Here is a 21,699-nt window from a genome sequence, read left to right as displayed (position 1 = left end):
GCACCCACCTTCAAAAGATGCTTTCGGAAAGAAACATCCCCGGGAATGATGAACCTCCCGGTAGGAGTAAACAGCGGCACCCATGAAATGGTCTTGTCAAAAATTGACCTGATCTGATAAGCTCTAGGTGTAACCACCAATGTACTGGAAATAGAGAACAGAGAAACGTGCCAAATGATTTCAAGGGGAAAGAATCGCCCAAGTTTCAACTGTGGGAAACACTGCATGACAAACATATTATTTATCGAATCAATTCTAAAGGAAAAAGGGAGGGGGGGAAGGACCTAAAAGAGATTGGGAGACCATTGAGCCATACACTTATGGTTTGTAGGCTTTTGTGTATATATAGTATACTTCAGTTAAAACTTTTCCAAAAGGGGCACCTGGCTGGCTCCGTCGGTCAGTTAAGGGACCAACGCTTGATTTCGGCTCCGGTCATGATCTCACGGTTCGTGGGATCGAGCCCCAAGTCAGACTCCTGCTGCCAGCACGGAATTGAAATTCAGTCTCTCTCTCTCTCTCTCTCTCTCTCTTTCTTTCTTTCTTTCTCTCTCTCTTTCTCTGCCCCTCCCTCACTCACACGCATGCCCACACGCTCTCTCTCAACCCTTTAAAAAAAAAAAAAACTTTTCAGAGGAAAAAAAAAAACCAGAACTAAGACATTGACCATGAACCTTATTTCTGTCTTGATTCTCACCAGTGAAATACATTGTTACGAAACCGGGGAGTTTAAACACTTTGAACATGTTACGATACTAAAAAAATTAATTTTTTTAGGTGAGATAATGGTGTTATAGCTAACATTTTTCAAAGAAGCCCTATCTTATAAGGATGTGCCCGGAAATATTTTGCAGTGAGATGATGCGGTGTTGGAAATTACTTTCAAAATAATCTCGGTGGGGAGAGAGGGAGGAGTAAGGGCTAAGACGAAATAAGATCGGTCCTAGGTTGATAATTGTTGATTGTATGATTCCGTCCGCTTTTGTACACTTGGAAATGACCAATGTTTGAGTTACCACATTTGAAATTACCAATAATAAGACGTTTTTCACACACACACAAAAGATGGCTTGTCACCACTGAGGCTTACGTTGGATTGTTTTTAAATCAGTTTTATTGGGCAATTGTCGAAAATGCACAAGAAACTCTCCCGAGCGACATACCACAGAGTTACCTGAAAAGATCCAGTCTCCAGTCTCTTTTTTTTAGCACATGTACATGGACCTCTTATTATGTGGCAGACACTGTGTGAAGCGTAAAGATGAGTACAGTGTGGGGGCGCCTGGGTGACTCAGCTGGTTGAGCGGCCGACTTCGGCTCAGGTCATGATCTCACAGTTCATGGGTTCGAGCCCCACATCGGGCTCTGTGCTGACAGCTCAGAGCCTGGAGCCTGTTTCGGATCCTGTGTCTCCCTCTCTCTCTGCCCCTCCCCTGTTCACGCTCTGTCTCTGTCTCAAAAATAAATAAACATTAAAAAATATATATATATATATATAATTTATAAAATAAACCATAAGGGGCGCCTGGGTGGCTCAGTCCGTTGAGCGTCCGACTTCGGCTCAGGTCATGATCTCACGGCTCGTGAGTTCGAGCCCCACTTCGGGCTCTGGGCTGACAGCTCAGAGCCTGGAGCCTGCTTCCGATTCTGTGTCTCCCTCTCTCTCTCTCTCTGCCCCTAAGCCACTCACATTCTGTCTCTGTCTCTCTCAAAAATAAGTAAACATTAAAAAAATATATAAAAAAAGATGAGTACCGTGTGGAAGGGGAAACGGAGGTGTGGCTGCCGGTGACCAGGACCCCCAAGCAAAAGTGTCATGACGGAACAGAAGTTTATGTCCCTCACACGTGAATGGCGTCCAAGGCTAGTATGGTGTCTCATCATCACTATCAATTGCCGATTCCCCCAAAGGACCACCCTGATGACCCAAGGCTACGGTGATTAAGTCAAGTCCAGCAGGGGAGAGCTCCACCTTAACCAGAGTCAGCCTGGAGACACTCTTGGTGGGTCAGCCGGGGGAGGTCGGGGGCACATCTCAGGGGATGTGAGTCTGGGCTTAAGCGTTCGAGGCAGCTGTCTCAAAACCGGAACTAAGAAGGACTAGGTCCGTTCGGTGATGTAGTTGTTTAGACCTGACAGGTACAGCAAGGAGCGGGTCTTGAAGATTTGAGCCTGGACGAGCACATGGCCGTCTGATAAACAAGCTGTTTGCCAAGATGAGCCATCTTTCGTTAGAAGGCATTATTTTTTCATGAGTTTCCTGAAGCAAACGGTGAAGCCGTTCGTTGGTTTACGGTCTTATCTTCCCCGGCCAGGAATTTTCCAGACACACAGTGAGTCCAGCGAGTCGTGTTGACACCGGAGTCCCGATAGTCAGGCTGTGTGGACGCGGGCGGTCTTGTCTCTCATCGGCGGGGCCATGGGGTCCTTCTGTCTTGCTGCCTTGTCTTATCTCAATGTTTCCTGCACCCCCAGCCAGCAAGGAGGAGGAGAGCAAAGGTGAGGATCTAACACCCCTCCTCGATGGCGCTTTGTGGATGTAACGCGTGTGCGCGCACAGTAGTGCGTGCGTGACAAGGCAAAGGGCAGGACGGCCGGTGGGACGGCGGAGCACCGGTGGAGGTGACGTGACGTGGCCCCGCTCATCTGCCACAGCACCCCTGGCTCTCTTCCTCAGACTCGCAAGTTGTACTACGAGAGAATTCTGAGACACCTGGAGTGAGCACCCAGCTCCATGAGCCTTCTTCCTAATAAGCTCCTCACCTGCTGTCACCTCTCGTCGGGTAGACGGAAGCCTTGATGGGGACCCTGGGACGGAAACCGAAGAGTCCCAAGTTCTGGCATCCATAAAGAGACCCTCTGGTTCCTTTGGGTCTCAGCTGAGTGTCCACTAGGAGCCCGAATCTAAAGCTCCTGTTCCATGTGGCCACCTCCGTGTGGCTGATGTGTCAGGACGTGGATGGATGTGGATCCCTGGGCCGCTCACACCTGGGCCTGGGCACAGACCCTGTGGCTGTTAGCGTCTTCCCCAATAGAAGTAACCTGAGCTGGGGACACTGTCACTGTCCCTGCAGCCACATCTTCTCCATCGCTCTTGGTGCCCTTTCAGGAGTCATTCCGAGGGAAGCATGGGAAGGTGGTGACACCGAGAGGTTTGGGGATATGTTTTAAGGGGAGGGTCATTCAGGGGAGACGCTGGGAGCCAGGTGACAGTCTCAGCTCAAATTCCAGCCTCTGGAGCCCAACCTCTTCCCCACAGCAGCCAAAGAAACGGGAAATAAGCTCTGAATGATCCCTTTGAATGTGACTGAGAGTCAGGGTCAATTAAGTATCCAGGCTGTGTGACAGGCCCAATGGCACTTATAGTCCGGTGGCCCTCCCCCCCACCCCCGCGTTGGTCCTTTACACATTGGTCAGTCACAGGGACATGTCAGCCCTCTTCCACGTCTGGAAGAGATTACTTTCTCCTTTGGTGGCAAAAGACAGCCTTGCAAAACATGACAGATTCTCCTGACACGGGCCATCTGGCGAAGTTTCCAGCCTGGAGAAGTCTGGGGGTTGGGGGAGGTAGATTCCCCCACAGGCACAACTTCCTAATTGAGCTCTGGCGGTCAGCCAGTGGCCTTGAGCGAATACCATTGCCTCATTTCCAACCTGGGAAAACTTGAGGCCAGGAAGCCAGATTTGCAAAAGTTATCATCCGACCTTACCCATCTCTGAAACATTTCCTTTCAATCCGGAGAGGGCAGAGCTCCCGCTTTCTTAATTGCTTTGGCCGCCGAAGTCTTCCCTCTTCCAGGGCACCCTTAAGGCTGCCGGCAGAATATTCTCTCTCGAAACCACCAACGCAAACTCACCCCTTCACTCGACACCTGCACTGACGACAGAAATCAACATAAGCATCAAAGCCTGCCATCCGAGGTCTTCTATAAATCTGGTCCCCAGCTTTCCTCTGTCCAGAATGATTTTATTTCCATCCCCCCGCTGTCTGTTCCCTGATCCGTGCCTTTGTTAACTAGGCAAACACTTATTCGGCTCCTTAATGTATTCAGACACCATATCGAGCGCGGGAGTGTGGGAAGATACACTATATAAAAGCAGATTTTCCCTCCAGGTGCTCAGCCTATGGCACAGGACAGACGTGGAAACGGCGAAGATGTAGCTGCTGAGTTCCACAGCCCTCCCCGAAGCCCTTCTTGTCACCTGCTCTTTCTCTAGATGCTTATGTGCTTGGCACTTCGTTGAAGGCAAGCTGTCTTCGGCGAGATTGTAAAAGAATCGGGTCGGGGCGCCTGGGTGGCTCGGTCGGTTAAGCATCCGACTCTCGACCTCGACTCAGGTCACGATCGTACCGGTTCCCGGTTTCGAGCCCCTTGTCGGGCTCTGTGCTGACAGCGTGGAGCCTGCTTGGGATTCTCTCTCTCCTTCTCTCTCCGCCCCTCCCCTACACACTCACGTGCTCGCTCTCTCTCTTAAAATAAACTTGAAAAGAAGAACCAGGTCTGTGTCCCATCAAATTGGAAGTTGCTTGGGTCCTAGGACCATATGCACTCATTTTCTCCCACCTATCATGGAACCTGGCGTTTTTCCAGAGCCCTGTTACATATTGGTTGGGTTGACGTCATGAGCCTTACATTCGGCCTTTATTCTTTTCTTTTTTAAATGTTTTTAACGTTTAATGTATTTTTGAGAGACAGAGAGAGTGCCAGCAGGGGAGGGGCAGAGAGAGAGGGAGACACAGAATCCCAAGCAGGTTCCAGGTCCTGGGTTGCAGCAACAGAGCCCGATGCAGGGTTCGAACCCATGAACCGTGAGATCATGACCTGAGCCAAGGTCGGCCGACCAACCGAATGAGCCACCCAGGCACACCCCCCACACCCCCCACCCCCTAGCCTTTATTCTGAGTGCATTAAACACATCTCTCCATCCCATGGACTGAGCTGAAGCATCCTTGAGGGCGGTGGTCTCCCCACCCTGGTCTGTCCTCTGTGTCACCAGGCTAGGACATCTAGAGCCTAGGGAAGCAGCCTGGCTTAGGAGGCAAATTGTTGCGTGTGCCCTGAGAAGCACAGCACTCCTCCAGTGAGATTTAGGACAACAAAGGATGGCCTGAGGCCTTTCAGCTTCCGGCTCAGAGAAATAAAAATAGCCAACCCAATCATACTTCTTTTTGGTTTGTTTGTTTGTTTCGCAAAATATAGTCCTGGCTTCTCCGCCCCGATGCAGCTGTGTGGCACTTTTCTTGTAGGCTAGAGGGGGACTTAGGTTAGCAAGCCAGCAGTGGGTCCCCAGGCTGCTCTGCGGGTGACACAAGCTGGGGGTGGGGTTGGCCTGGCAAGACCCACAGAGTGCTAACAAGGGACCGACCAAAGGTCACACAACAAGGGGACCCTGAGCGAGGAATGAGAAGCTGATCCCTCGGGGCGCCTGGGTGGCTCGGTCAGTTGAGCGTCAGACTTCAGCTTAGGTCGTGATCGCGCGGTTCATGGGTTCGAGCCCCGCGTCGGGCCCTGTGCTGACAGCTCAGAGCCTGGAGCCTGTTTCCGATTCTGTGTCTCCCTCTCTCTGACCCTCCCCCGTTCATGCTCTGTCTCTCTCTGTCTCAAAAATAAATAAATGTTAAAAAAAAAAAAATTTAAACCCTGCAGAGAATTGAGAACTCGGGAGCCGGCTGACCATGCCTCTCTTCCCATAGGACATCCGAAGACGGCGCCCTCTTTAATTTAGTTACATTAAGAGCTCCAGCTGAGACCAAAACAGCCCCCTCGGCCACCTACCAACCGCATTGGGCCGGTGCCAGGCATTTCACACCCATCCTCACTGATCCTCGGGAGAGCCCATTTTACAGATGGGGGCACCAAGGCACACACAGGGTAAGCAACTTCCAGGGCAGAGACTCTGAGCCCAACACCGACTCCCAACGCTCACGGGGGGTATTCACGTTGCATCAGCTTCTCCCCGTTTTGCATTTTCTTTCTTCCAGCTCACCAGCTTCCAGATTTGTGTGCCCAGGTGTCGTGGTGGAAAGTCCATCGCCCATAAGCACAGAAGGCATGTGAAATGGCAGGCGGTGTCCACCTGGCGGTGTGTGAGCGCCCGATGGACGGAGGCGCCCGTGCGTCCTCGGACATTCTGCCGAGCGCGGCTAAGCCAAGAACGTCTCTGGCCTCAAGCCATTTCCATATGGGCCCTGAGTAGCAGTCTGAACTGTCCCGACTTACAAATCCTTTAACTAACAAGTGGCAATAACCTGCACGACTTTTTAATGTTCCATTTATTCTTCCAAGCGTCTGTGGTTCGGAGATCTAGAATCGCGGTGCTCCTGAGTGCCGAGAACATGACATAACGGAGGGAAGAAACGCTCCACAGCTTTGCCAGCCAGGGATGACGTACAAGTTTCAGCAGGCTCAGCGGAGTTAAAGGTACCCTGCACTCGGCGAGAATAATAGGAAGAATTTTCTTTCCCTTTCTTTACTTTTTTTTTTTTTTTTTTTTTTTTTGGTAGTAATCTCTGCCCCCGGCGTGGGGCTCAAACCCACAACCCCGAGATCAAGAGCGGCACGCGAGCGGACCCAGCAACGCACTTCCGCCAAAGCCCTCCACGGCGGGGCCGACCACACGACGGTAATTTTAAGCTTTTAAAACATTAGCGCAATTATTTATTTATTTTATTATGTTTCATTTTAGAGAGGGCACGCGCGCGTGTGTGAGCGGGGGAGAGAGGCAGAGAGAAAGGGAGAGAGGGTCTTAAGCAGGCTCCACGCCCAGAGCAGAGCCCGACGCAGGGCCCTGACCCGAGCCGATGCAAGAGTCGGACGCTCGACCGACCGAGCCACCCAGGTGCCCCTGTCATTGTTTAAGTTATAAAATAACATCTGCCATAGTAGACTGTCTTCAAGGCACCCATCCCACGGCTTCACTCCTCAACGCCCGACTTTGTTCAGGCATTTGCCCCCGTCCACGTTATGGGGCCCCAGGGCCACCTCCGGCAGGTAGACCAGGTGAGTCTAAGGCATCCCTTCTCCCACAGACAGATTTTTTTTTAATTTTATTTTTACATTTATTTATTTTTTTTGAGAGACAAAGTGAGAGTGGGGGAGGGGCAGAGAGAGAGGGAGACGCAGAATCCGAAGCAGGCTCCAGGCTCCAAGCCATCGGCACAGAGCCCGACGCGGGGCTCGAACTTGTGAACCGCGGGAGCGTGACCTGAGCCGAAGTCGGAGGCTCAATCGACTGAGCCCCCCGGGCGCCCCTCCCACGGACAGATTTGGGAGTGAGCGTGTCACCCAGTTGTGACCAATGAGACCTGCAGGGAAGTCTGCCAGGGGGTGCCGGAAGGGTTCCCGCACTCTGAAAAGGGAGACACGGAAACAGAAGTCCCCTATGTCTGTGTCTGGCCCTGTTGTGCCTGCTCGGGTCCCTGAGGCTGCTACCATTGGGCCGTGTGAATAAGAGGAGCCAGCGTTTGGTGGGGAGGATGCTGGGGCCTCAGGGAGGAGGTGGAATAAGCAGAGGGAGTCTCTGGTGATGTGTCCTTGCCACGCGTGGGGCCCTCCTTCTGCCAGACATCCAGTCCCGGGAACCCATCGGCGTCCTCACCGGGAGGCCCAGTTTCACGCCACGTGTTCTGTTCCTCGTAGCGAAAAGCCACCCGAGCGCAGGCTCAACTTAGAAACGTGTTTAAAGGCGGACGCACATACAGAAGAAAAATCACCTGCAACGCCACCAGGCCGTCATAACCACAACGTAGGTTTTGGTGACTTCCCGTCGCCCTTTGGTGGTGCCCATTTCGATGCGTCATTGCCTAAGGGCGATGCTCGCTGCCTGGGGAAAAAATTCCAACGGAGCGGTGGCCGAATGCAGAAAGCGAGCGCCGAGCTGCCGTAACCCCTCCCTCTCGGTGGCGGACCCTTTGCGGTGTTTTCCGAGGCCTGAGCTGCCTGCCCCTGACTCATGAAGACCCACATGGTCTGTTGAGCCCGCGGGTAAACTGCACTTTTTTTTTTTAATTTTTTTTTTAATGTTTATTTATTTTTGAGACAGAGAGAAAGAGCATGAACAGGGGAGGAGCAGAAAGAGAGGGAGACACAGAATCTGAAACAGGCTCCAGGCTCTGAGCTGTTAGCACAGAGCCTGACGCGGGGCTCGAACTCATGGACCGTGAGATCATGACCTGAGCCGAAGTCGGACGCTTAACCGACCGAGCCACCCAGGCGCCCCTAAACTGCACTTTCAAGATGGGGGTCAGAGAAGGGAGACGCAACGGGAGGAGCCGCTCCTACTCCCTTCTGTAAGCGGGGCTGGCCTGGGCGGAGTGATAAGGTGGAGAGATCCCGGGCTTAACGGCAAAAGATCCGGGCTCCCATTCCCGGGTCACAGTGGCAGGCGGTGTGGCCTTGGGCAGGACCCTTCACCGTTCTGGGACGAGTTGCTCGTCTGTAACACAGGAAGAATCACGCCTAGAGCTGTTGTAAGGGTTGGAGCGAACGCACGCGGCGGGGCCATTGTTCAAAATCCTTGTCAGTTTCCCGTATCTTTTTCTAGACTCTTCTGCCATATCCTGAACCCCCTTTTCCCTGCTCTCTGCTGTCCTCACTCTATCTGTGTCAACCGGGGGGTTCTTAGTCGCGGACAACGGAGTCCGCTGTGGCTGGTTCAAGCCAAAGGGGTTTCTGAAGGGGGGTGGGGGGGCAGGGAGCTCACGGGGTTACTGAGATGCCGCCACCGGGTAGGCTTCCAGGAACAACCGGAGAACCGGCTCACCGACGGGGCCGCACCAGGATCGGGAAGCTGCCAAGTCAGGATGTTGCTACCTTGGCTCCCGTCTCCAGAACCGGGCTCACTCTGCCACAGTAGACGCCACCAACACCGTGCCCTGTCCCCTACCCCTGCCTGCGGCGTGAGTGCTGAGTCAAGTCTCCCGCGGAGCATGCGATTAGTTGAATCTAAATCGCACATCTGAGTGCCAGTGGGTCTTACGTTTCCGCGTTGGAAAGGGGACACCTGCAATCTGGAAATCTGAGCACAATCCACGTGTAGAGAGAGGTACAAAACCTCTGGGGCAGCCTCAGACTGTGGTGGGGAGAAGATCAAGGACACATGCTTGGGAGTCACGCACCTGCTTCCCCGTCCATCGGAGGTGACTCGGTGACAGGCTCCGGTGTGACCCCAGTTGAGCTCAGACGCGAGAGGCGAGGCCAGGAGACCGAACAGGCCATTCCTGAGGGTACATGGTTGATGGGTCCTGCACATTTTGTACTTTTAAGAACATGCTTGGGTGGGGTTCAGGACATGGTACCCCCAAATTTGGCATCTTGGCACGTTAAATATTGCAAGCTAAAGGAATTTGAGAAGACAACAGAAGCAGGAAGTTCAGGCCGACCTCCCTCCACTTTTCCCTGACATAGGTTATAAAATCCTGAGGCACCTGGGGGGCTCAGCTGGTTGAGCATCTGACTCTTGATCTCAGCTCAGGTGTTGATCTCAAGGTCGTGAGTTCAGGCCCCACATTGGGCTCCATGCTGGGCGTGAAGCCTAGAAAGGAAAGAAAAGAAAGAGAGAAAGAGAGAAATGAGAGAAATGAGAGAAAGAAAGAAAGAAAGAAAGAAAGAAAGAAAGAAAGAAAGAAAGAAAAAGAGAAGAAGGAAGGAAGAGAGCGAGAGAGGGAGGGAGGGAGGGAGGAAGGAAGGAAGGAAGAAGGGAGGGAGGGAGGGAGGAAAGAAAGAAAGAAAGAAAGAAAGAAAGAAAGAAAGAAAGAGGAAAGAAGAAGGGAAGGAGGGAGGGAGGAAGGAAGGAAGGGGAAGGGAAGGAAGAAAGGGAGGGAGGAAGGAAGAAAGGGAGAGAGAGAAAGAAAAGAAAGAGAGAGAGGAAAGGAAGGAAGGGAGGAAGGAAGGGAGAAAGAAAGAAAGAAAGAAAGAAAGAAAGAAAGAAAGAAAGAGAAAGAAAGGGGAAGGGAAAAGAAGGGAAGGAAGAAAGAGGGAGGGAGGAAGGAAGGAAGGAAGAGAAAAGAAAGAAAAGAAAGATGGAAGGATGGAAGGAAGGAAGGAAGGAAGGAAGGAAGGAAGGAAGGAAGGAAGGAAGAAATCGATCCTGGGGCACCTGAGTGGCTCAGTTGGTTAAGCGTCCAACTTCAGCTCAGGTCATGATCTCACGGTTTGTGGGTTCGAGCCTGACGACGGGCTCTGTGCTGACAGCTCAGAGCCTGGAGCCTGCTTCGGATTCTGTGTCTCCCTCTCTCTCTACGCCTCCCCTGTTCGTGCTCTGTCTCTCTCTCTCTTTCTCAGAAATAAATAAACATTAAAAAAAAAAAATCCTGATGTGAGAGGTGCCCTCCCTCCACCCAGGGCAAAGGGGGCATCTCCGACGACAGGGGGACGCCAGGAAGAATCCCAACAAACGGCCCTTCCGAGCGTGCCCCCGCTCACCACCCTTACCTCTAATTTTTGACCTGTCACATTCCTCCACGACCCTCCACTCGGCTTCAAACCCAGCACAAAAATACTCAGGTTTAACCGTTTCCTCACGTGTTCATTTCCTCGTGACAACTCCCGGTGTCACAAGCAACTTCCACTCCGTAACCGCTGGGTGTTTTTCTCCGCTAACATCGTTGTCGGTTTGATTTTCAGACCTTGCCGGGGACATTCTTCCTCCCTGTGCTTGTCCACTTTTATCTCAGTGGACGATCTCTCGGCCAGACTGGCCCTCTCCTCAGGGATGAAGATACTACTCATTACGTGCCCTCGGACGTGCTATTTTGCACTCACTCAGCCTAAGTGATGTTCATCACATACACCCCCCGTTCTGCAGGCGGCTAAAAGAAACCCTGTTTCCTGTCCTGCCAGAGAGCTGGACGCCTTCACGACAACCCGGTCTCCTCTCCCACCGGGTACGGGCCGTTTGTGAGCCTCTCCTCCAGCGACTGCGGTGATTTGAGCCTCGGTGTCTCAACTCCTGAGAGACGCAGGTGTTTCTTGCGTGGCTGGGGGCCTGGAAATGACCCGCAACCCCTAAGGAGGGTGGGTGGCCAAGTGATCTGCTGAAGACTCTTCTTTTCCTTCCCCCATCGCTGCGCGCGGAGGCTCATGTTCCTGGCTGTTAATCTAGCTCTTGGGACCCTGCTCGGGAAGACAGCCAAGCCAGCCGCTGCCTCCCTCCCGTCGAAGAGGGTGGGGAGGCTACTGGAAGGTGCTAGTTACTTCTTTCCTGTTCCGGACCCCCTGGGATCACCTTGCCAGCCAAAGCCTGCGCTCCCTGCGTAAAAAGATAGGAACGCGCTTACAGAGGTGATGCTGATGTTACTAGAGACGCCAGTGGGTCTGTGTCCTACCCGCACGCGTGTGAGAACAGTTACGTGACAGAGGCTCCCGTGCTGCGGAAATGTAACCTTGACTCAGGAAAGATGACCTTCTCCGGCCACGGCCAGGGCTCTCCCTGGGTTAAATGCCATTCCTGGACCAGCAGCTGGAAATACTCTGTCCTTTGTTACCTTTGGACTCAGTGGCGCCCGAGATTGCGTTACATAAGAGAAAAGCGTCCGTTGCCACTTGGAAAGTGTAGGGCTCAAAGGACAGTCTGACATGGGTGGAGACAAAGGGGCCTCATTCACATTCCTTCCCTTCTTTGTCCTTTCTAGTTAGGGTGACAGGTGTCCCGGTTGGCCCAAGGCAGTCTCCGGGTATGCCTGTGGACTCAGAGTAATTATTCACAATGCCCTCCTGTCGCTCTCAGAAGTGACCTGGTTGGACGACACATTTTAAGATCATCGGTTTGTAGCGGTCGAGAAGAGGGAGACAAGGCCTCTCTGTGGAGACGGACCCCCTTGAGAGCCTGCCCGGATAAGAGGCGTTAGGTTGAAGAAAGCAGCACTTTTTCCAAACCCTTCCAAAGAGCCCTCTGCGATGCCCACCCTTCGTGGCTCTGAGCAGCCACACACCCCCAGCTCGTGAGCCACTGGGGTGACCAAGCTAAGCCAGGTGGACCTGTTGGCCTTCTGGGTGTGATTAGAAAATCACGTTATTCCTGCCATCCAGCTGACCCGGCAGCCGCCCAAGATGAAAGGCCAGTCTTGCTGCTGGGCCCCCAAGTCTCAGGCCTTCCAGTCGCAGGTTCAAGGGCACATGGGTGCCAGGCTGGCACAGGAGCTCTTGTTTTTAGGGTCTTCTGACCATGCCGGGTCCCATCACGGCCCATTCTGCCATCAACATAGATCCGCAGCCAGAGAGATGGGAATACAAGGGAGGGCCGGGCAGGGGTCTTCAGGAAGCCTCAAAGATCTGACACCGCCCCCCCCCCAAACTTAACCTTTTGCCTCCAGCTCTGCGGTAACGAAGGCACACCTAATCCCTCAGCCCTGAGAATGTTTCTTCCTGCAGGAGACGGCCAAGGCCAACAGGGGGATGGGTTTTCCTGAGCCATCGCTGGGAACAGACCAACTCCGTGGAGCAAATTCTCCTCTAGGGCTTGATCCGTGAAGTTACTCTATAATTCATCAGCTCCGTCTAGAAGCTGTGGAACACATCGATCACCATTAGGCTGTCAAAACATCCATTCAGCCGGCAAGAATAGCTTATTAGAGTTTTTTAAAAATACCAGTCGTTTGCAAAGACGTTGGTCGGGTCTCTGCGTCTCTGCGTGCACCCAGAAAGTGCCTCTGCACACAGGTTAGTTCGCTAGCGTTTCCTGCGAAGAAGAGAGAGAGGCTGGAGACCGTGGGGGCTCAGCAGACCCAGAGAGCAACACCTATGGCATCAAAAGGATGCTGAACGTTTAATTTTGTAAACATGGGGTGTTGGCCTGTAAGTCACGGTCCAAAATCTCCCCCAGCCCGAGGCCTGGCCCCCACTCACATCCACAGTCCACGAAGAAGGGTCAATTCTACAGTCGGTGGGCGAGTATCTTGCCTGGTAGCTTCTTGGAGGAATGGGCAGAGGTTGCGGAAAAGTCTGTGGACCTCCACGGTTGTTCGAACACGCTGTCGCTGGCAAAAGTGCCTCTTTGAATTTCAAGTCAAAAATCCTGATCTTGTGTGTTTGTGTTAGTGCTCAGACTTGTAAAGACAACACAAAAACAGCAATAAAAATACTGGGTTTCTTTTTTTTTTTTTATGTTCATTTATTTTGGAGGGGGAGGGGCAGAGAGAGAGGGAGAGAGAGAATCCCAAGCAGGCTCCACGCTGATGGTGTGGAGCCCGACGTGGGGCTGGATCCCATGAACCCTGAGATCATGACCTGAGCCGAAATCGAGAATCAGACACTCAACAGGCTGAGCCTCCCAGGCGTCCCCAGAATAGTTGACTTGAATTCAACTTTGCCCCAAGAGCCAAGTCTATCGTGCTGGGGCTCAAGGGCTTGCTGTTCCGGGAAGCACACGCCTCTCTCCCTTTCTGGAACTTTGAGCCTCTCCCACCTAGAAGGGCTTTTGTCCCAGTATCTGCTCTAAGAAATCCCACTCCACCCCTCACGGTTCCGTTCTCTGTGTAACACCCAGATGCTAAGGTCAGAATTAATTCCTCTTTCCTCTGGACTCAGGGTCGGGGGTTTTGCTCACACAGTCATTAATGCTCTCATAATGGGGCTCCTGGGTGGCTCCGTCGGTTGAGCGTCCGACTTCAGCTCAGGTCACGATCTCGCAGTCCATGAGTTCGAGCCCCGCGTCGGGCTCTGTGCTGACAGCTCAGAGCCTGGAGCCTGCTTGGGATTCTGTGGCTCCCTCTCTCTCTGCCCCTCCCCCGTTCGTGCTCTCACATTCTAAAAAATAAATGAAAACATTAAAAAAATAAAAGATTCTGCCTGATTTAGCCATTCCACAGACATACCAACTCCCTCCAGGAGCGAGAACACCCCAAAATGGGCTTGTTCACATCTTTACAGCCTTGTGAATTTTTGTAGGGTTTACAAAGATGTACGAGTCAAAGCTCTTTTATTTCTTTCTTTTAATTTTCTTTACGGCACAATGAACAGACTTCAAAACAGGGCTTGACAGAGAGGCTTTTAAATGTAAGTGTTCCTGCTTTATTCTGCCAAGTACTCCCAGGTACTTGGAAAACATCTCCCACGACCAAACTTAGCTGCCAAAGGCCAAGGGCCTGGAGCATCAAGCAGATGATACAACCACAGAAACGCTCTGCCTGACAGTCCCCAGGAGAAAAACCCACATTTGCATCCAGCGGTCTATCTGTAACCGGTGGACGTCAGACCCAGGAAAGAGCTGGAAGGGGGAAGTTTTCTGGAGTGAATGATTCAAGGCAAAACAAAACAGATCTGAAAGTAGGACCTGAGGGGACCTTTGTTCCAGCAGTTCATGGCGGTGGGCCTCCAGAAAATGCGAGCCCACGGGGACTTAATGGTTTGACGTTTGTGCCTGACTCCTGAATCAGGAGGTGGGGTGGAGGGAAAGGAGAGGCTCCTAGGACCGCTCCGCTAATGGCATTTATCACAGATCTCCAGGGGGTCCACACGGTATTGTTAGAAAGGTCTCACTTAGGGCACCTGGGTGGCTCCGTCGGTTAAGCATCTGACCTTGGCTCAGGTCACGATCTTATAGTTGGTGAGTCTGAGCCCCACTTTGCTTTGGGTGAGCCCCGCTTCTCTCTCTCTCTCTGCCCCTCCCTCACCTGTACCCTCTCTCTCAAAAATAAAATTAGGGGCGCCTGGGTGGCTCAGTCGGTTGAACATCTGACTTCGGCTCAGGTCATTATCTCACTGTTCATGAGTTCGAGCCCTGCATCAGGCACTGTGCTGACGGCTCAGAGCCTGGAGCCTGCTTCGGATTCTGTCTCCATCTCTCTCTGCCCCTCCCCTGTTCATGCACTGTCTCTGTCTCTCTATCTCTCTCACAAATATCAATAAACATTAAAAGTTTTTAAAAATAATAATCATAAATAAAATAAAAAATAAAATAAAATAAAATAAAATAAAATAAAATAAAATAAAATAAAATAAAATAATAAATAAAAAGGTCTCACTTAAGCAGGGATAGCACAGACAGTGGCCTCTCCTTCCCACCCTGGGGAGTATTTTAGGTCTATGAGTTAGGATAAGAGGTTGTGTTTACAGCACATCAGGAGCAACTATGGCCTAATGTGGAAACCATAAGAAGGGATAGCTCGTGTTTAACTGTGTCGCACTCACAGGAAGCACGGAGGCCTCGGAGATCTTCACTTCTGAACTGCTGTTTGTCCCAAAGACAGTGGTCCGCTCGGCCCGGCAGTGTTTCCGGGAAGGACGTGCCGACAGACAGATTCCCCCAGGCTGGTGTCCGTTCTTAACTGGTTCTTCACCTGCTGTGTGGCCGCAGCTACATTTTCGGGTGCATTTTGGCCCCGTGATCCAGAAGGTGCCCAAGAGTGGGGGGGTGGGGCTGGCCGGGAAGCAACCGTGCGGACGCTCCCGTGGTCAGAGGTAGCACTCCCCATCTGGGACACGGGGGGAGGTGAGCGGGCGAACTTGCGGGGACAAGGAACCTCGGAGTATCGTCATGCGTTTGTTTCACCTGTTTGCAAAAAACTCCCGTGTGGAGCATCCTTTTGTTTCAAAAGTTAAACCTCAAAGCCTGATGGGAGTTTTAAGCAGAAGAGCGGTTCTTCTGGCTAAGAAGATGGCTCTCGCCTGTCCAGGAGCACGAGAGGCTCCAAGGGCAGTGACAACGCATGGCGGTCTGCTCGAGGCTTCAGTGCTCTGGGTTCATTCATCTCTTTGAACGTCAGAGGCTCAGGCACGCGATCAGGTGCTCAGCACCACACTGGGATGCTCTCGCCTCGGTGAGTGGCGTGAGATTCAAATTGCCTCACTGCAAAAGCGGTACATGCGTTCCCAGGAAAACTTCTGAAAATACAGACGAGGGAGAAAAGGGGCGGGGCGTGGGCGGAAGACCAGCCTTCTCAACTTTTTCGGGTATGCCCGCGGTCGGCAGAAGGATGTCGCCCAGTGTCCACATCCGAAGCCTGGAACCTGTGATATGTTAGGTCACACAGGGGATAAGGGGCCACACGATGAAGCCGATGGAATTAAGGGTGCTAATCAGCTGACCTTAAAATATGGAGATCAGGGGCGCCTGGCCGGCTCACTGGGTAGTGCACGTGACTCTTGAACTCGGGGTTGTGAGTTCGGGCCCCATGTCGGGGGCAGAGATCACTTGAAAGTAAAATCTTCAATGGGGCCCCTGGGTGGCTCAGTCGGTCAAGCGTCTGACTTTGGTCTAGGTCGTGATCTCGCCATTCCCGAATTGGAGCCCCAAGTCGGGCTCTGTGCTGACAGCTCAGAGCCCGGGGCCCGTTTCGGATTCTGTGTCTCCCTCTCTCTCTGCCCCTCCCCTGCTCATGCTCTGTCTCTGTCTCTCTCTCTCTCTCTCTCTCTCTCTCTCTCTCTCTCTCTCTCTCAAAAATAAATCAACGCTAGGGGCGCCTGGGTGGCTCAGTCGGTTAAGCGTCCGACTTCAGCTCAGGTCACGATCTTGCGGTCCGTGAGTTCGAGCCCCGCGTCGGGCTCTGGGCTGATGGCTCAGAGCCTGGAGCCTGCTTCCCATTCTGTGTCTCCCTCTCTCTCTCTGCTCCTCCCCCGTTCATGCTCTGTCTCTCTCTGTCTCAAAAATAGATAAACGTTAAAAAAAAAATTATAAAAAAAAATAAATCAACGCTAAACAAATTTTTTTAAATAAAAAGTAATAAACTCTTCAAAAAATAAATAAATACAAACAAAACAGAGAGATCAGCCAGGATTCTCCAGGTAGCCCAACGGAATCACAACGGTCTTTCTGTAGGGTCCTTGATTTCAGCTCAGCGAGACCTGAGCCGCACTTCAGACTCCCAGAACTATAACGAAAACACATTTGTGTTGTTTCAGGCCACTGAGTTTGTGGGAATTTGTTACAGCAGCTGCAGGAAAGAAACACGATGCCCCCCCCCCCCAGGTCTTCTTTGCATATATATTTTCCACCAAAAATAGGGACCATACTGTACGTGCTATTTTTTAATGATTTTTTTTTAATGTTTATTTATTTTTAAGAAAGAGAGAGACAGAGCGCGAGCCGGGGAGGGGCAGAAAGAGAGGAAGACACAGAATCCGAAGCAGGCGCCAGGCTCTGAGCCATCAGCACAGAGCCCGACGTGGGGCTCGGACCCACAAACCGCGAGATCATGACCTGAACCGAAGTTGGGACGCTCAGCCAACTGAGCCCCCCAGGCGCCCCTTTAATGACCTTTTATTGAGGCACAGCGTTCAAACAAAATCCCAGATCCTCAGCAAACAGGTGGAGATCAGGGAGAGGCACACCTGTGTGACCACAGCCCCAGGTCAAGAGCTCTTCCTTGACCAGCTCCCTTCCCCCAGAAACCCCTCACCCTACTCCCGGTCACCCACTCCCCAGAGGGAGTGAGCCCACTATAATTCTTCGACACCACGGCCTAGTGCTCCTGTCCATGACCTTCCCAGACAAAGTCACACAGTCAGTACACGGCCGGCTGGCCTTTTCATGGAGCCGTAATTCACACACAGCAAAGAGCACAAAATCTAGGCATGTCTTCACATTCGCAGACACGGATTAACTGCCCTGATAAGGTGAGTCTCAGGACCAGGTCCCCAAAGCTCCCTCCCCACTGCTGGCCGGTCCCCCGTCCTCCCCAAATAACTAGTTTTCTGACCTCTGTCACCAGAGAATGACTTGTGTCCGATTTGGGACTCTGTGTAAACGGCACCCTACAGGATGTGGAGACCTTCGTCCTCGCCCATCGACATGCCATGAGCACTTCCCACCGCGCGGCCGTGCTCTGCCTCGTTCGCTCGACTGCCCCTTTCTGTCTCGGGCTGCTTCCGGTGTTCGGCTGATGTTGAGAATAAAACATCTGAGACACCCCAGGCTTCTCTGGCTCACAGAGGCCAGGGGTACAGATCCGCGGCCTGGTTCTCACGCTTGGTTCCAGCCATGTCTGGAACTGATGGAAAGGAGACTGTCCACCCCCCACCCTCAGAAACAGTTGTTTCCTGACAGTCCCAGGGTCCAGGCCGCTGCCTCTCCTCGCGACCTGGCAACCAAGAGGGTATTTCCTCTCTGAGCTCCGTCAACCGGCATCTGATTACTCCGGCTGGCAAGTCACGGCCGAGAGCTTCGTGTTCCAAGACAGGAACTTTTCTCATGTATTCTTTGGAAGACAAAGAAAGTTCCTCAATGCAAACCAAGTAAACGCGCCCACGCCTCCCTTCTGGGGAATGTGACCGGGGTTGACACCAGTGCCGTTGGCCTGTGGTTGGTCCCAACTATTGTGTTTGCCCCAAAAGTGCGGGATTCGGAAGCACAGGGGAGCCCGGCGTATTCCAAGGAAAATGTTTGCAAGCTGACAAATGATGATAAGATATGACCTCACTTTCAAAAAATGTGCATAGTAGGGTGTTAGCTTTTTTTTTTTTTAAGTTTATTTATTTTTGAGAGAGAGAGAGAGAGAGAGAGAGAGAGAGACAAAGTGCAAGCGGGGGAGGTGCAAAGGGAGAGGGAGAAACAGAATCTGAAGCAGGCTCCAGGCTCCGAGCTGTCAGCACAGGGTCCAATGCGGGGCTTGAACTCACGGACTGCGAGGTCGTGACCTGAGCTGAAGTCGGACGCTCAACCGACCGAGCCACCCAGGCGCCCCCAGACGTATAATGTAAACACTGCTGAAAGCAGATAGAAAGCACAGCTTTGAACACCTAGTTTCAGCCATTCCTCCTTCAGAGAGAAGCACTTAAAACGCCTGATGAAACGCGCTTTGCTACTGTGTCACGGGACTTTTGTCTTGGGACGGCCACAGTTCTCACGGACCTGAGATGAAGGCACATTTGGGGTGGGAGACGCCGCGCGTGCCCACGATAACTTGTAACATTGGGGTCCCCTCCCTCTGGCCCCGCCTCAGGTCCCGTGGGAAAGAGCGAGAGCCCCCCGGGGCCAGGCCACCCTCTGCGCCTGTCCCCGACACACACCAGGGCCGCAGGCCTCGGGTTGGGATGACAGGTCAACTCGGCACCTGGGGACGCGGGATGAAGGTGCCGGAAGAGCCGGGCCGGGCCTGGCGGCACCACCATCAGATGCTACCAAACACGTGGTGTGTGCTTACCCGACAGGCTGGCGGGGCTGAAAACAAGGACACAAATCCCAGCCCCAAAGTGTCCCCTTCGCAGACTGTGGAATGGTACCCATCGGCAAAGGCCCTTCGTCACAGGGACTTTTGGGGGCTGCTGACGCTCTAGCACAAGAAAGCTCCAAAAGCACTCGACTGTCCGCTCGTGTGGGACCTTTAGAACTTCTAGAACCTGGGGCGCCTGGGTGGCTCAGTCGGTTGAGCATCTGACTTCGACTCCGGTCATGATCTCACAGTCCGTGAGTTCGAGCCCCGTGTCGGGCTCTGTGCTGCCAGCTCGGAGCCCGGAGCCTGCTTCGGATTCTGTGTCTCCCCCTCTCTCTGCCCCTCCCCTGCTCATGCTCTGTCTCTCTCTGTCTCAAAAACAAATAAAAAAATAAAAAACATTAAAAAAAAAAAAAAAAAGAACTTCTAGAACCTCTGTCAAATGAGCCCGTGTGCCGTTGCGGGCAAGAAAGTCAAGAGAAGCGCCTCTCACCGCGCCCCCTTTCGACGTCTTCGTGAACTGCCTCCGACAGAGAACGGAAACCCGTCCGAGACATTTTGTATTTGCGCTACTTTGACTCGTTTATGTTTTGTGAGCTTCAACGCAGACGAACGAGACTCTTGTCACTGCCTGTCGCTGGGTGGGTCAGGCACGGCCCGCGTCCAAACCCCGACACTCGCTGGCTGCGGGGCCCTGGCAGCGGCTGTCCCTCCGGCCCCCACGCCCTCATCTGCAGGGTGGGGGACAATGGGGCCTCAGAAATCTGTCTGGAGGAGCAGTGAACGAGATGAAGGCAGTGAGCCAGGCCCAGCACCCAGGGCGGTGAGGGGTCCTTGGGTGGAAAAGCAGTTTTCCGCCCGCGCTCTCCCCCTGTGGGTGGACAGCGCGGGCGGCCGAATGAATGAGACCCTTCATTGCTACCCCGGAATCTCAGGTCACGGGGGCTGCGCGGTGAGCCTCTGGCTTTCTGCAGGACAGAAGCGACTCCTTCCCAGCAAATCACAGCCCCGCGGGGGTAAACGAGGGCTTGTAGGTGGACACGCCAGGCCCTGCTCGTGGCGCCCGGTGGGCTGTGCGGGCAGGACTCAAGGGAAGTCGGCTGCGGGGTGAGGCCAGGTCACGGCGGGAGGTGGGGGGCAGGGGGGGGGGATGCCGGGGCCTGGAGGCCCCAGCCTGCTTCTTGCCTGACTCTGGAAAGGGCCTGAGTGATTTCAACTTCCCCTTACTTGGGAGGAGGGAAGTACAGGATGTCCTGGACTCCCAGCAAAGTCAGATAAGAAGGAAGCCAGTGAACGGGTCCAGAGCGAGAGGGGTTTTTGGAGCTGTTTGATTTTCCGAGCTCCCTTTATCTGCCCGAACGCAGAGCCTCCGGAGAGGATCCAAGGGTCGCAAGTGCCCTTCCCAGGCTGAGGGGCAGAGCATAAGCTAGCACTCCCCCCCCACAAGTAGGATAAGGAATGGGGTTTAAGTCCTTGCCATGGTGACGTGGGAAACTGAGGCAGAGGAGAAACTAAATTCCCTTACTGCCTACAGCCCGCTGACGAGTCCTGGAAACCAGCAGAATGACCACCCTCTAGGAGCTCGGCTGCCTCGACGGTGACACTTTGCGGGGGGCAAAAGGGAATCTCGGCTTAACGTGATCCCAACCTCAGGGACCCTGTAAGTCAACTTCCTTTATCTCGACGGCCCCAAGCTATATGCTGGCAATCCCACTCCGAGCTCATGGCCCCCGATACACATCTGAAGGGTCTCAGGACGGAGGTTTTGCTAAATGGTAAGAAATTGAGTTTTCCTAGCAACAGCTAGCCCCTCAAGGTCCCGGAAACCTTGCTTCCAGGATTCCTCAGAGACGTGCGCTGTCCCTGCCCCCCTCCCCACCCGAGGGGATACAACCCGTCACCCATCACAACCCCAGCGCAGCTCTTCCTGCCCACGGGTCCCGTCCCCCTGTCCCCGTGCTTTAACAAAACGCCTTTTGGCACCCAAGACGTCTCGAGAATTCTTTCTCGGCTGTCGGCTTCGGACCCCACGAACCCCACCATCACCCCAAAACATCATCAGCGGCACTGTCGCAAAACCATCACGCCTGTCACCTATTCAAAAGGCTCATTATCTTTTCTAGAAGTCTTGCTTTCCTGCAAGTGTCCTCCCCTCCTCTCCCCAGGAGCCCTCACTTCTAGCCTCTTTTTCTGCAAACTCCCGCTACCAGCATGAATACAAATCGGCCTTTCTCTTGCTAAACTGTCTTTGTCCGTTTCACCTGCAGGCCTCCAAAGAACGTGAGAGGGTAGAAGGGTTCACATCTCGTTACTACTACCGGTAAGGAAAATGAGTGCAGTGACACTTGTTAAGGACGGTGAGGTGAGGTCGACTCTATTCAGGACCTTCAAGATGGAGATGGGACGGCAGGGACGTACCGTGGGGGAGAGAGATGGGGTTCGACTCTTGCTAACGCTGCATTTGATGAGGAAGTGCATGAATGGGCCGACGAGAAGGTCCAGGCACCTGACTGAAGTTTGGTCCAAGAGCCCTGGATAACAGACCTCTCCACCAAGGTAGAAGAGAACAGTGCTATAAGCGTTAAACCACATAATAAGCGTTAAACCACAAC

General features: G+C 53.1%; 1 protein-coding gene and 1 long non-coding RNA gene across 2 annotated transcripts in view; one reads left to right on the top strand and one right to left on the bottom strand.

Annotated features, from left to right (window-relative positions):
- SEC14L1 (SEC14 like lipid binding 1) overlaps positions 1–21,699 on the bottom strand; it is an 85,476-nt gene that overhangs the window by 51,507 nt on the left and 12,270 nt on the right. The window lies entirely within an intron of this gene.
- Positions 5,628–8,036, top strand: LOC113597030 (uncharacterized). Its single transcript, XR_003417873.2, has 3 exons — positions 5,628–5,873; positions 5,984–6,422; positions 6,506–8,036. It is a non-coding gene; the product is annotated as an uncharacterized LOC113597030 (long non-coding RNA).

This window comes from Acinonyx jubatus, chromosome E1 (assembly GCF_027475565.1).
Source record: "Acinonyx jubatus isolate Ajub_Pintada_27869175 chromosome E1, VMU_Ajub_asm_v1.0, whole genome shotgun sequence".
Taxonomy (NCBI): Eukaryota; Metazoa; Chordata; class Mammalia; order Carnivora; family Felidae; genus Acinonyx; species Acinonyx jubatus.
Note: the sequence above shows the minus strand (reverse complement) of the source record. Positions and strands in the feature narration are given on the sequence as shown.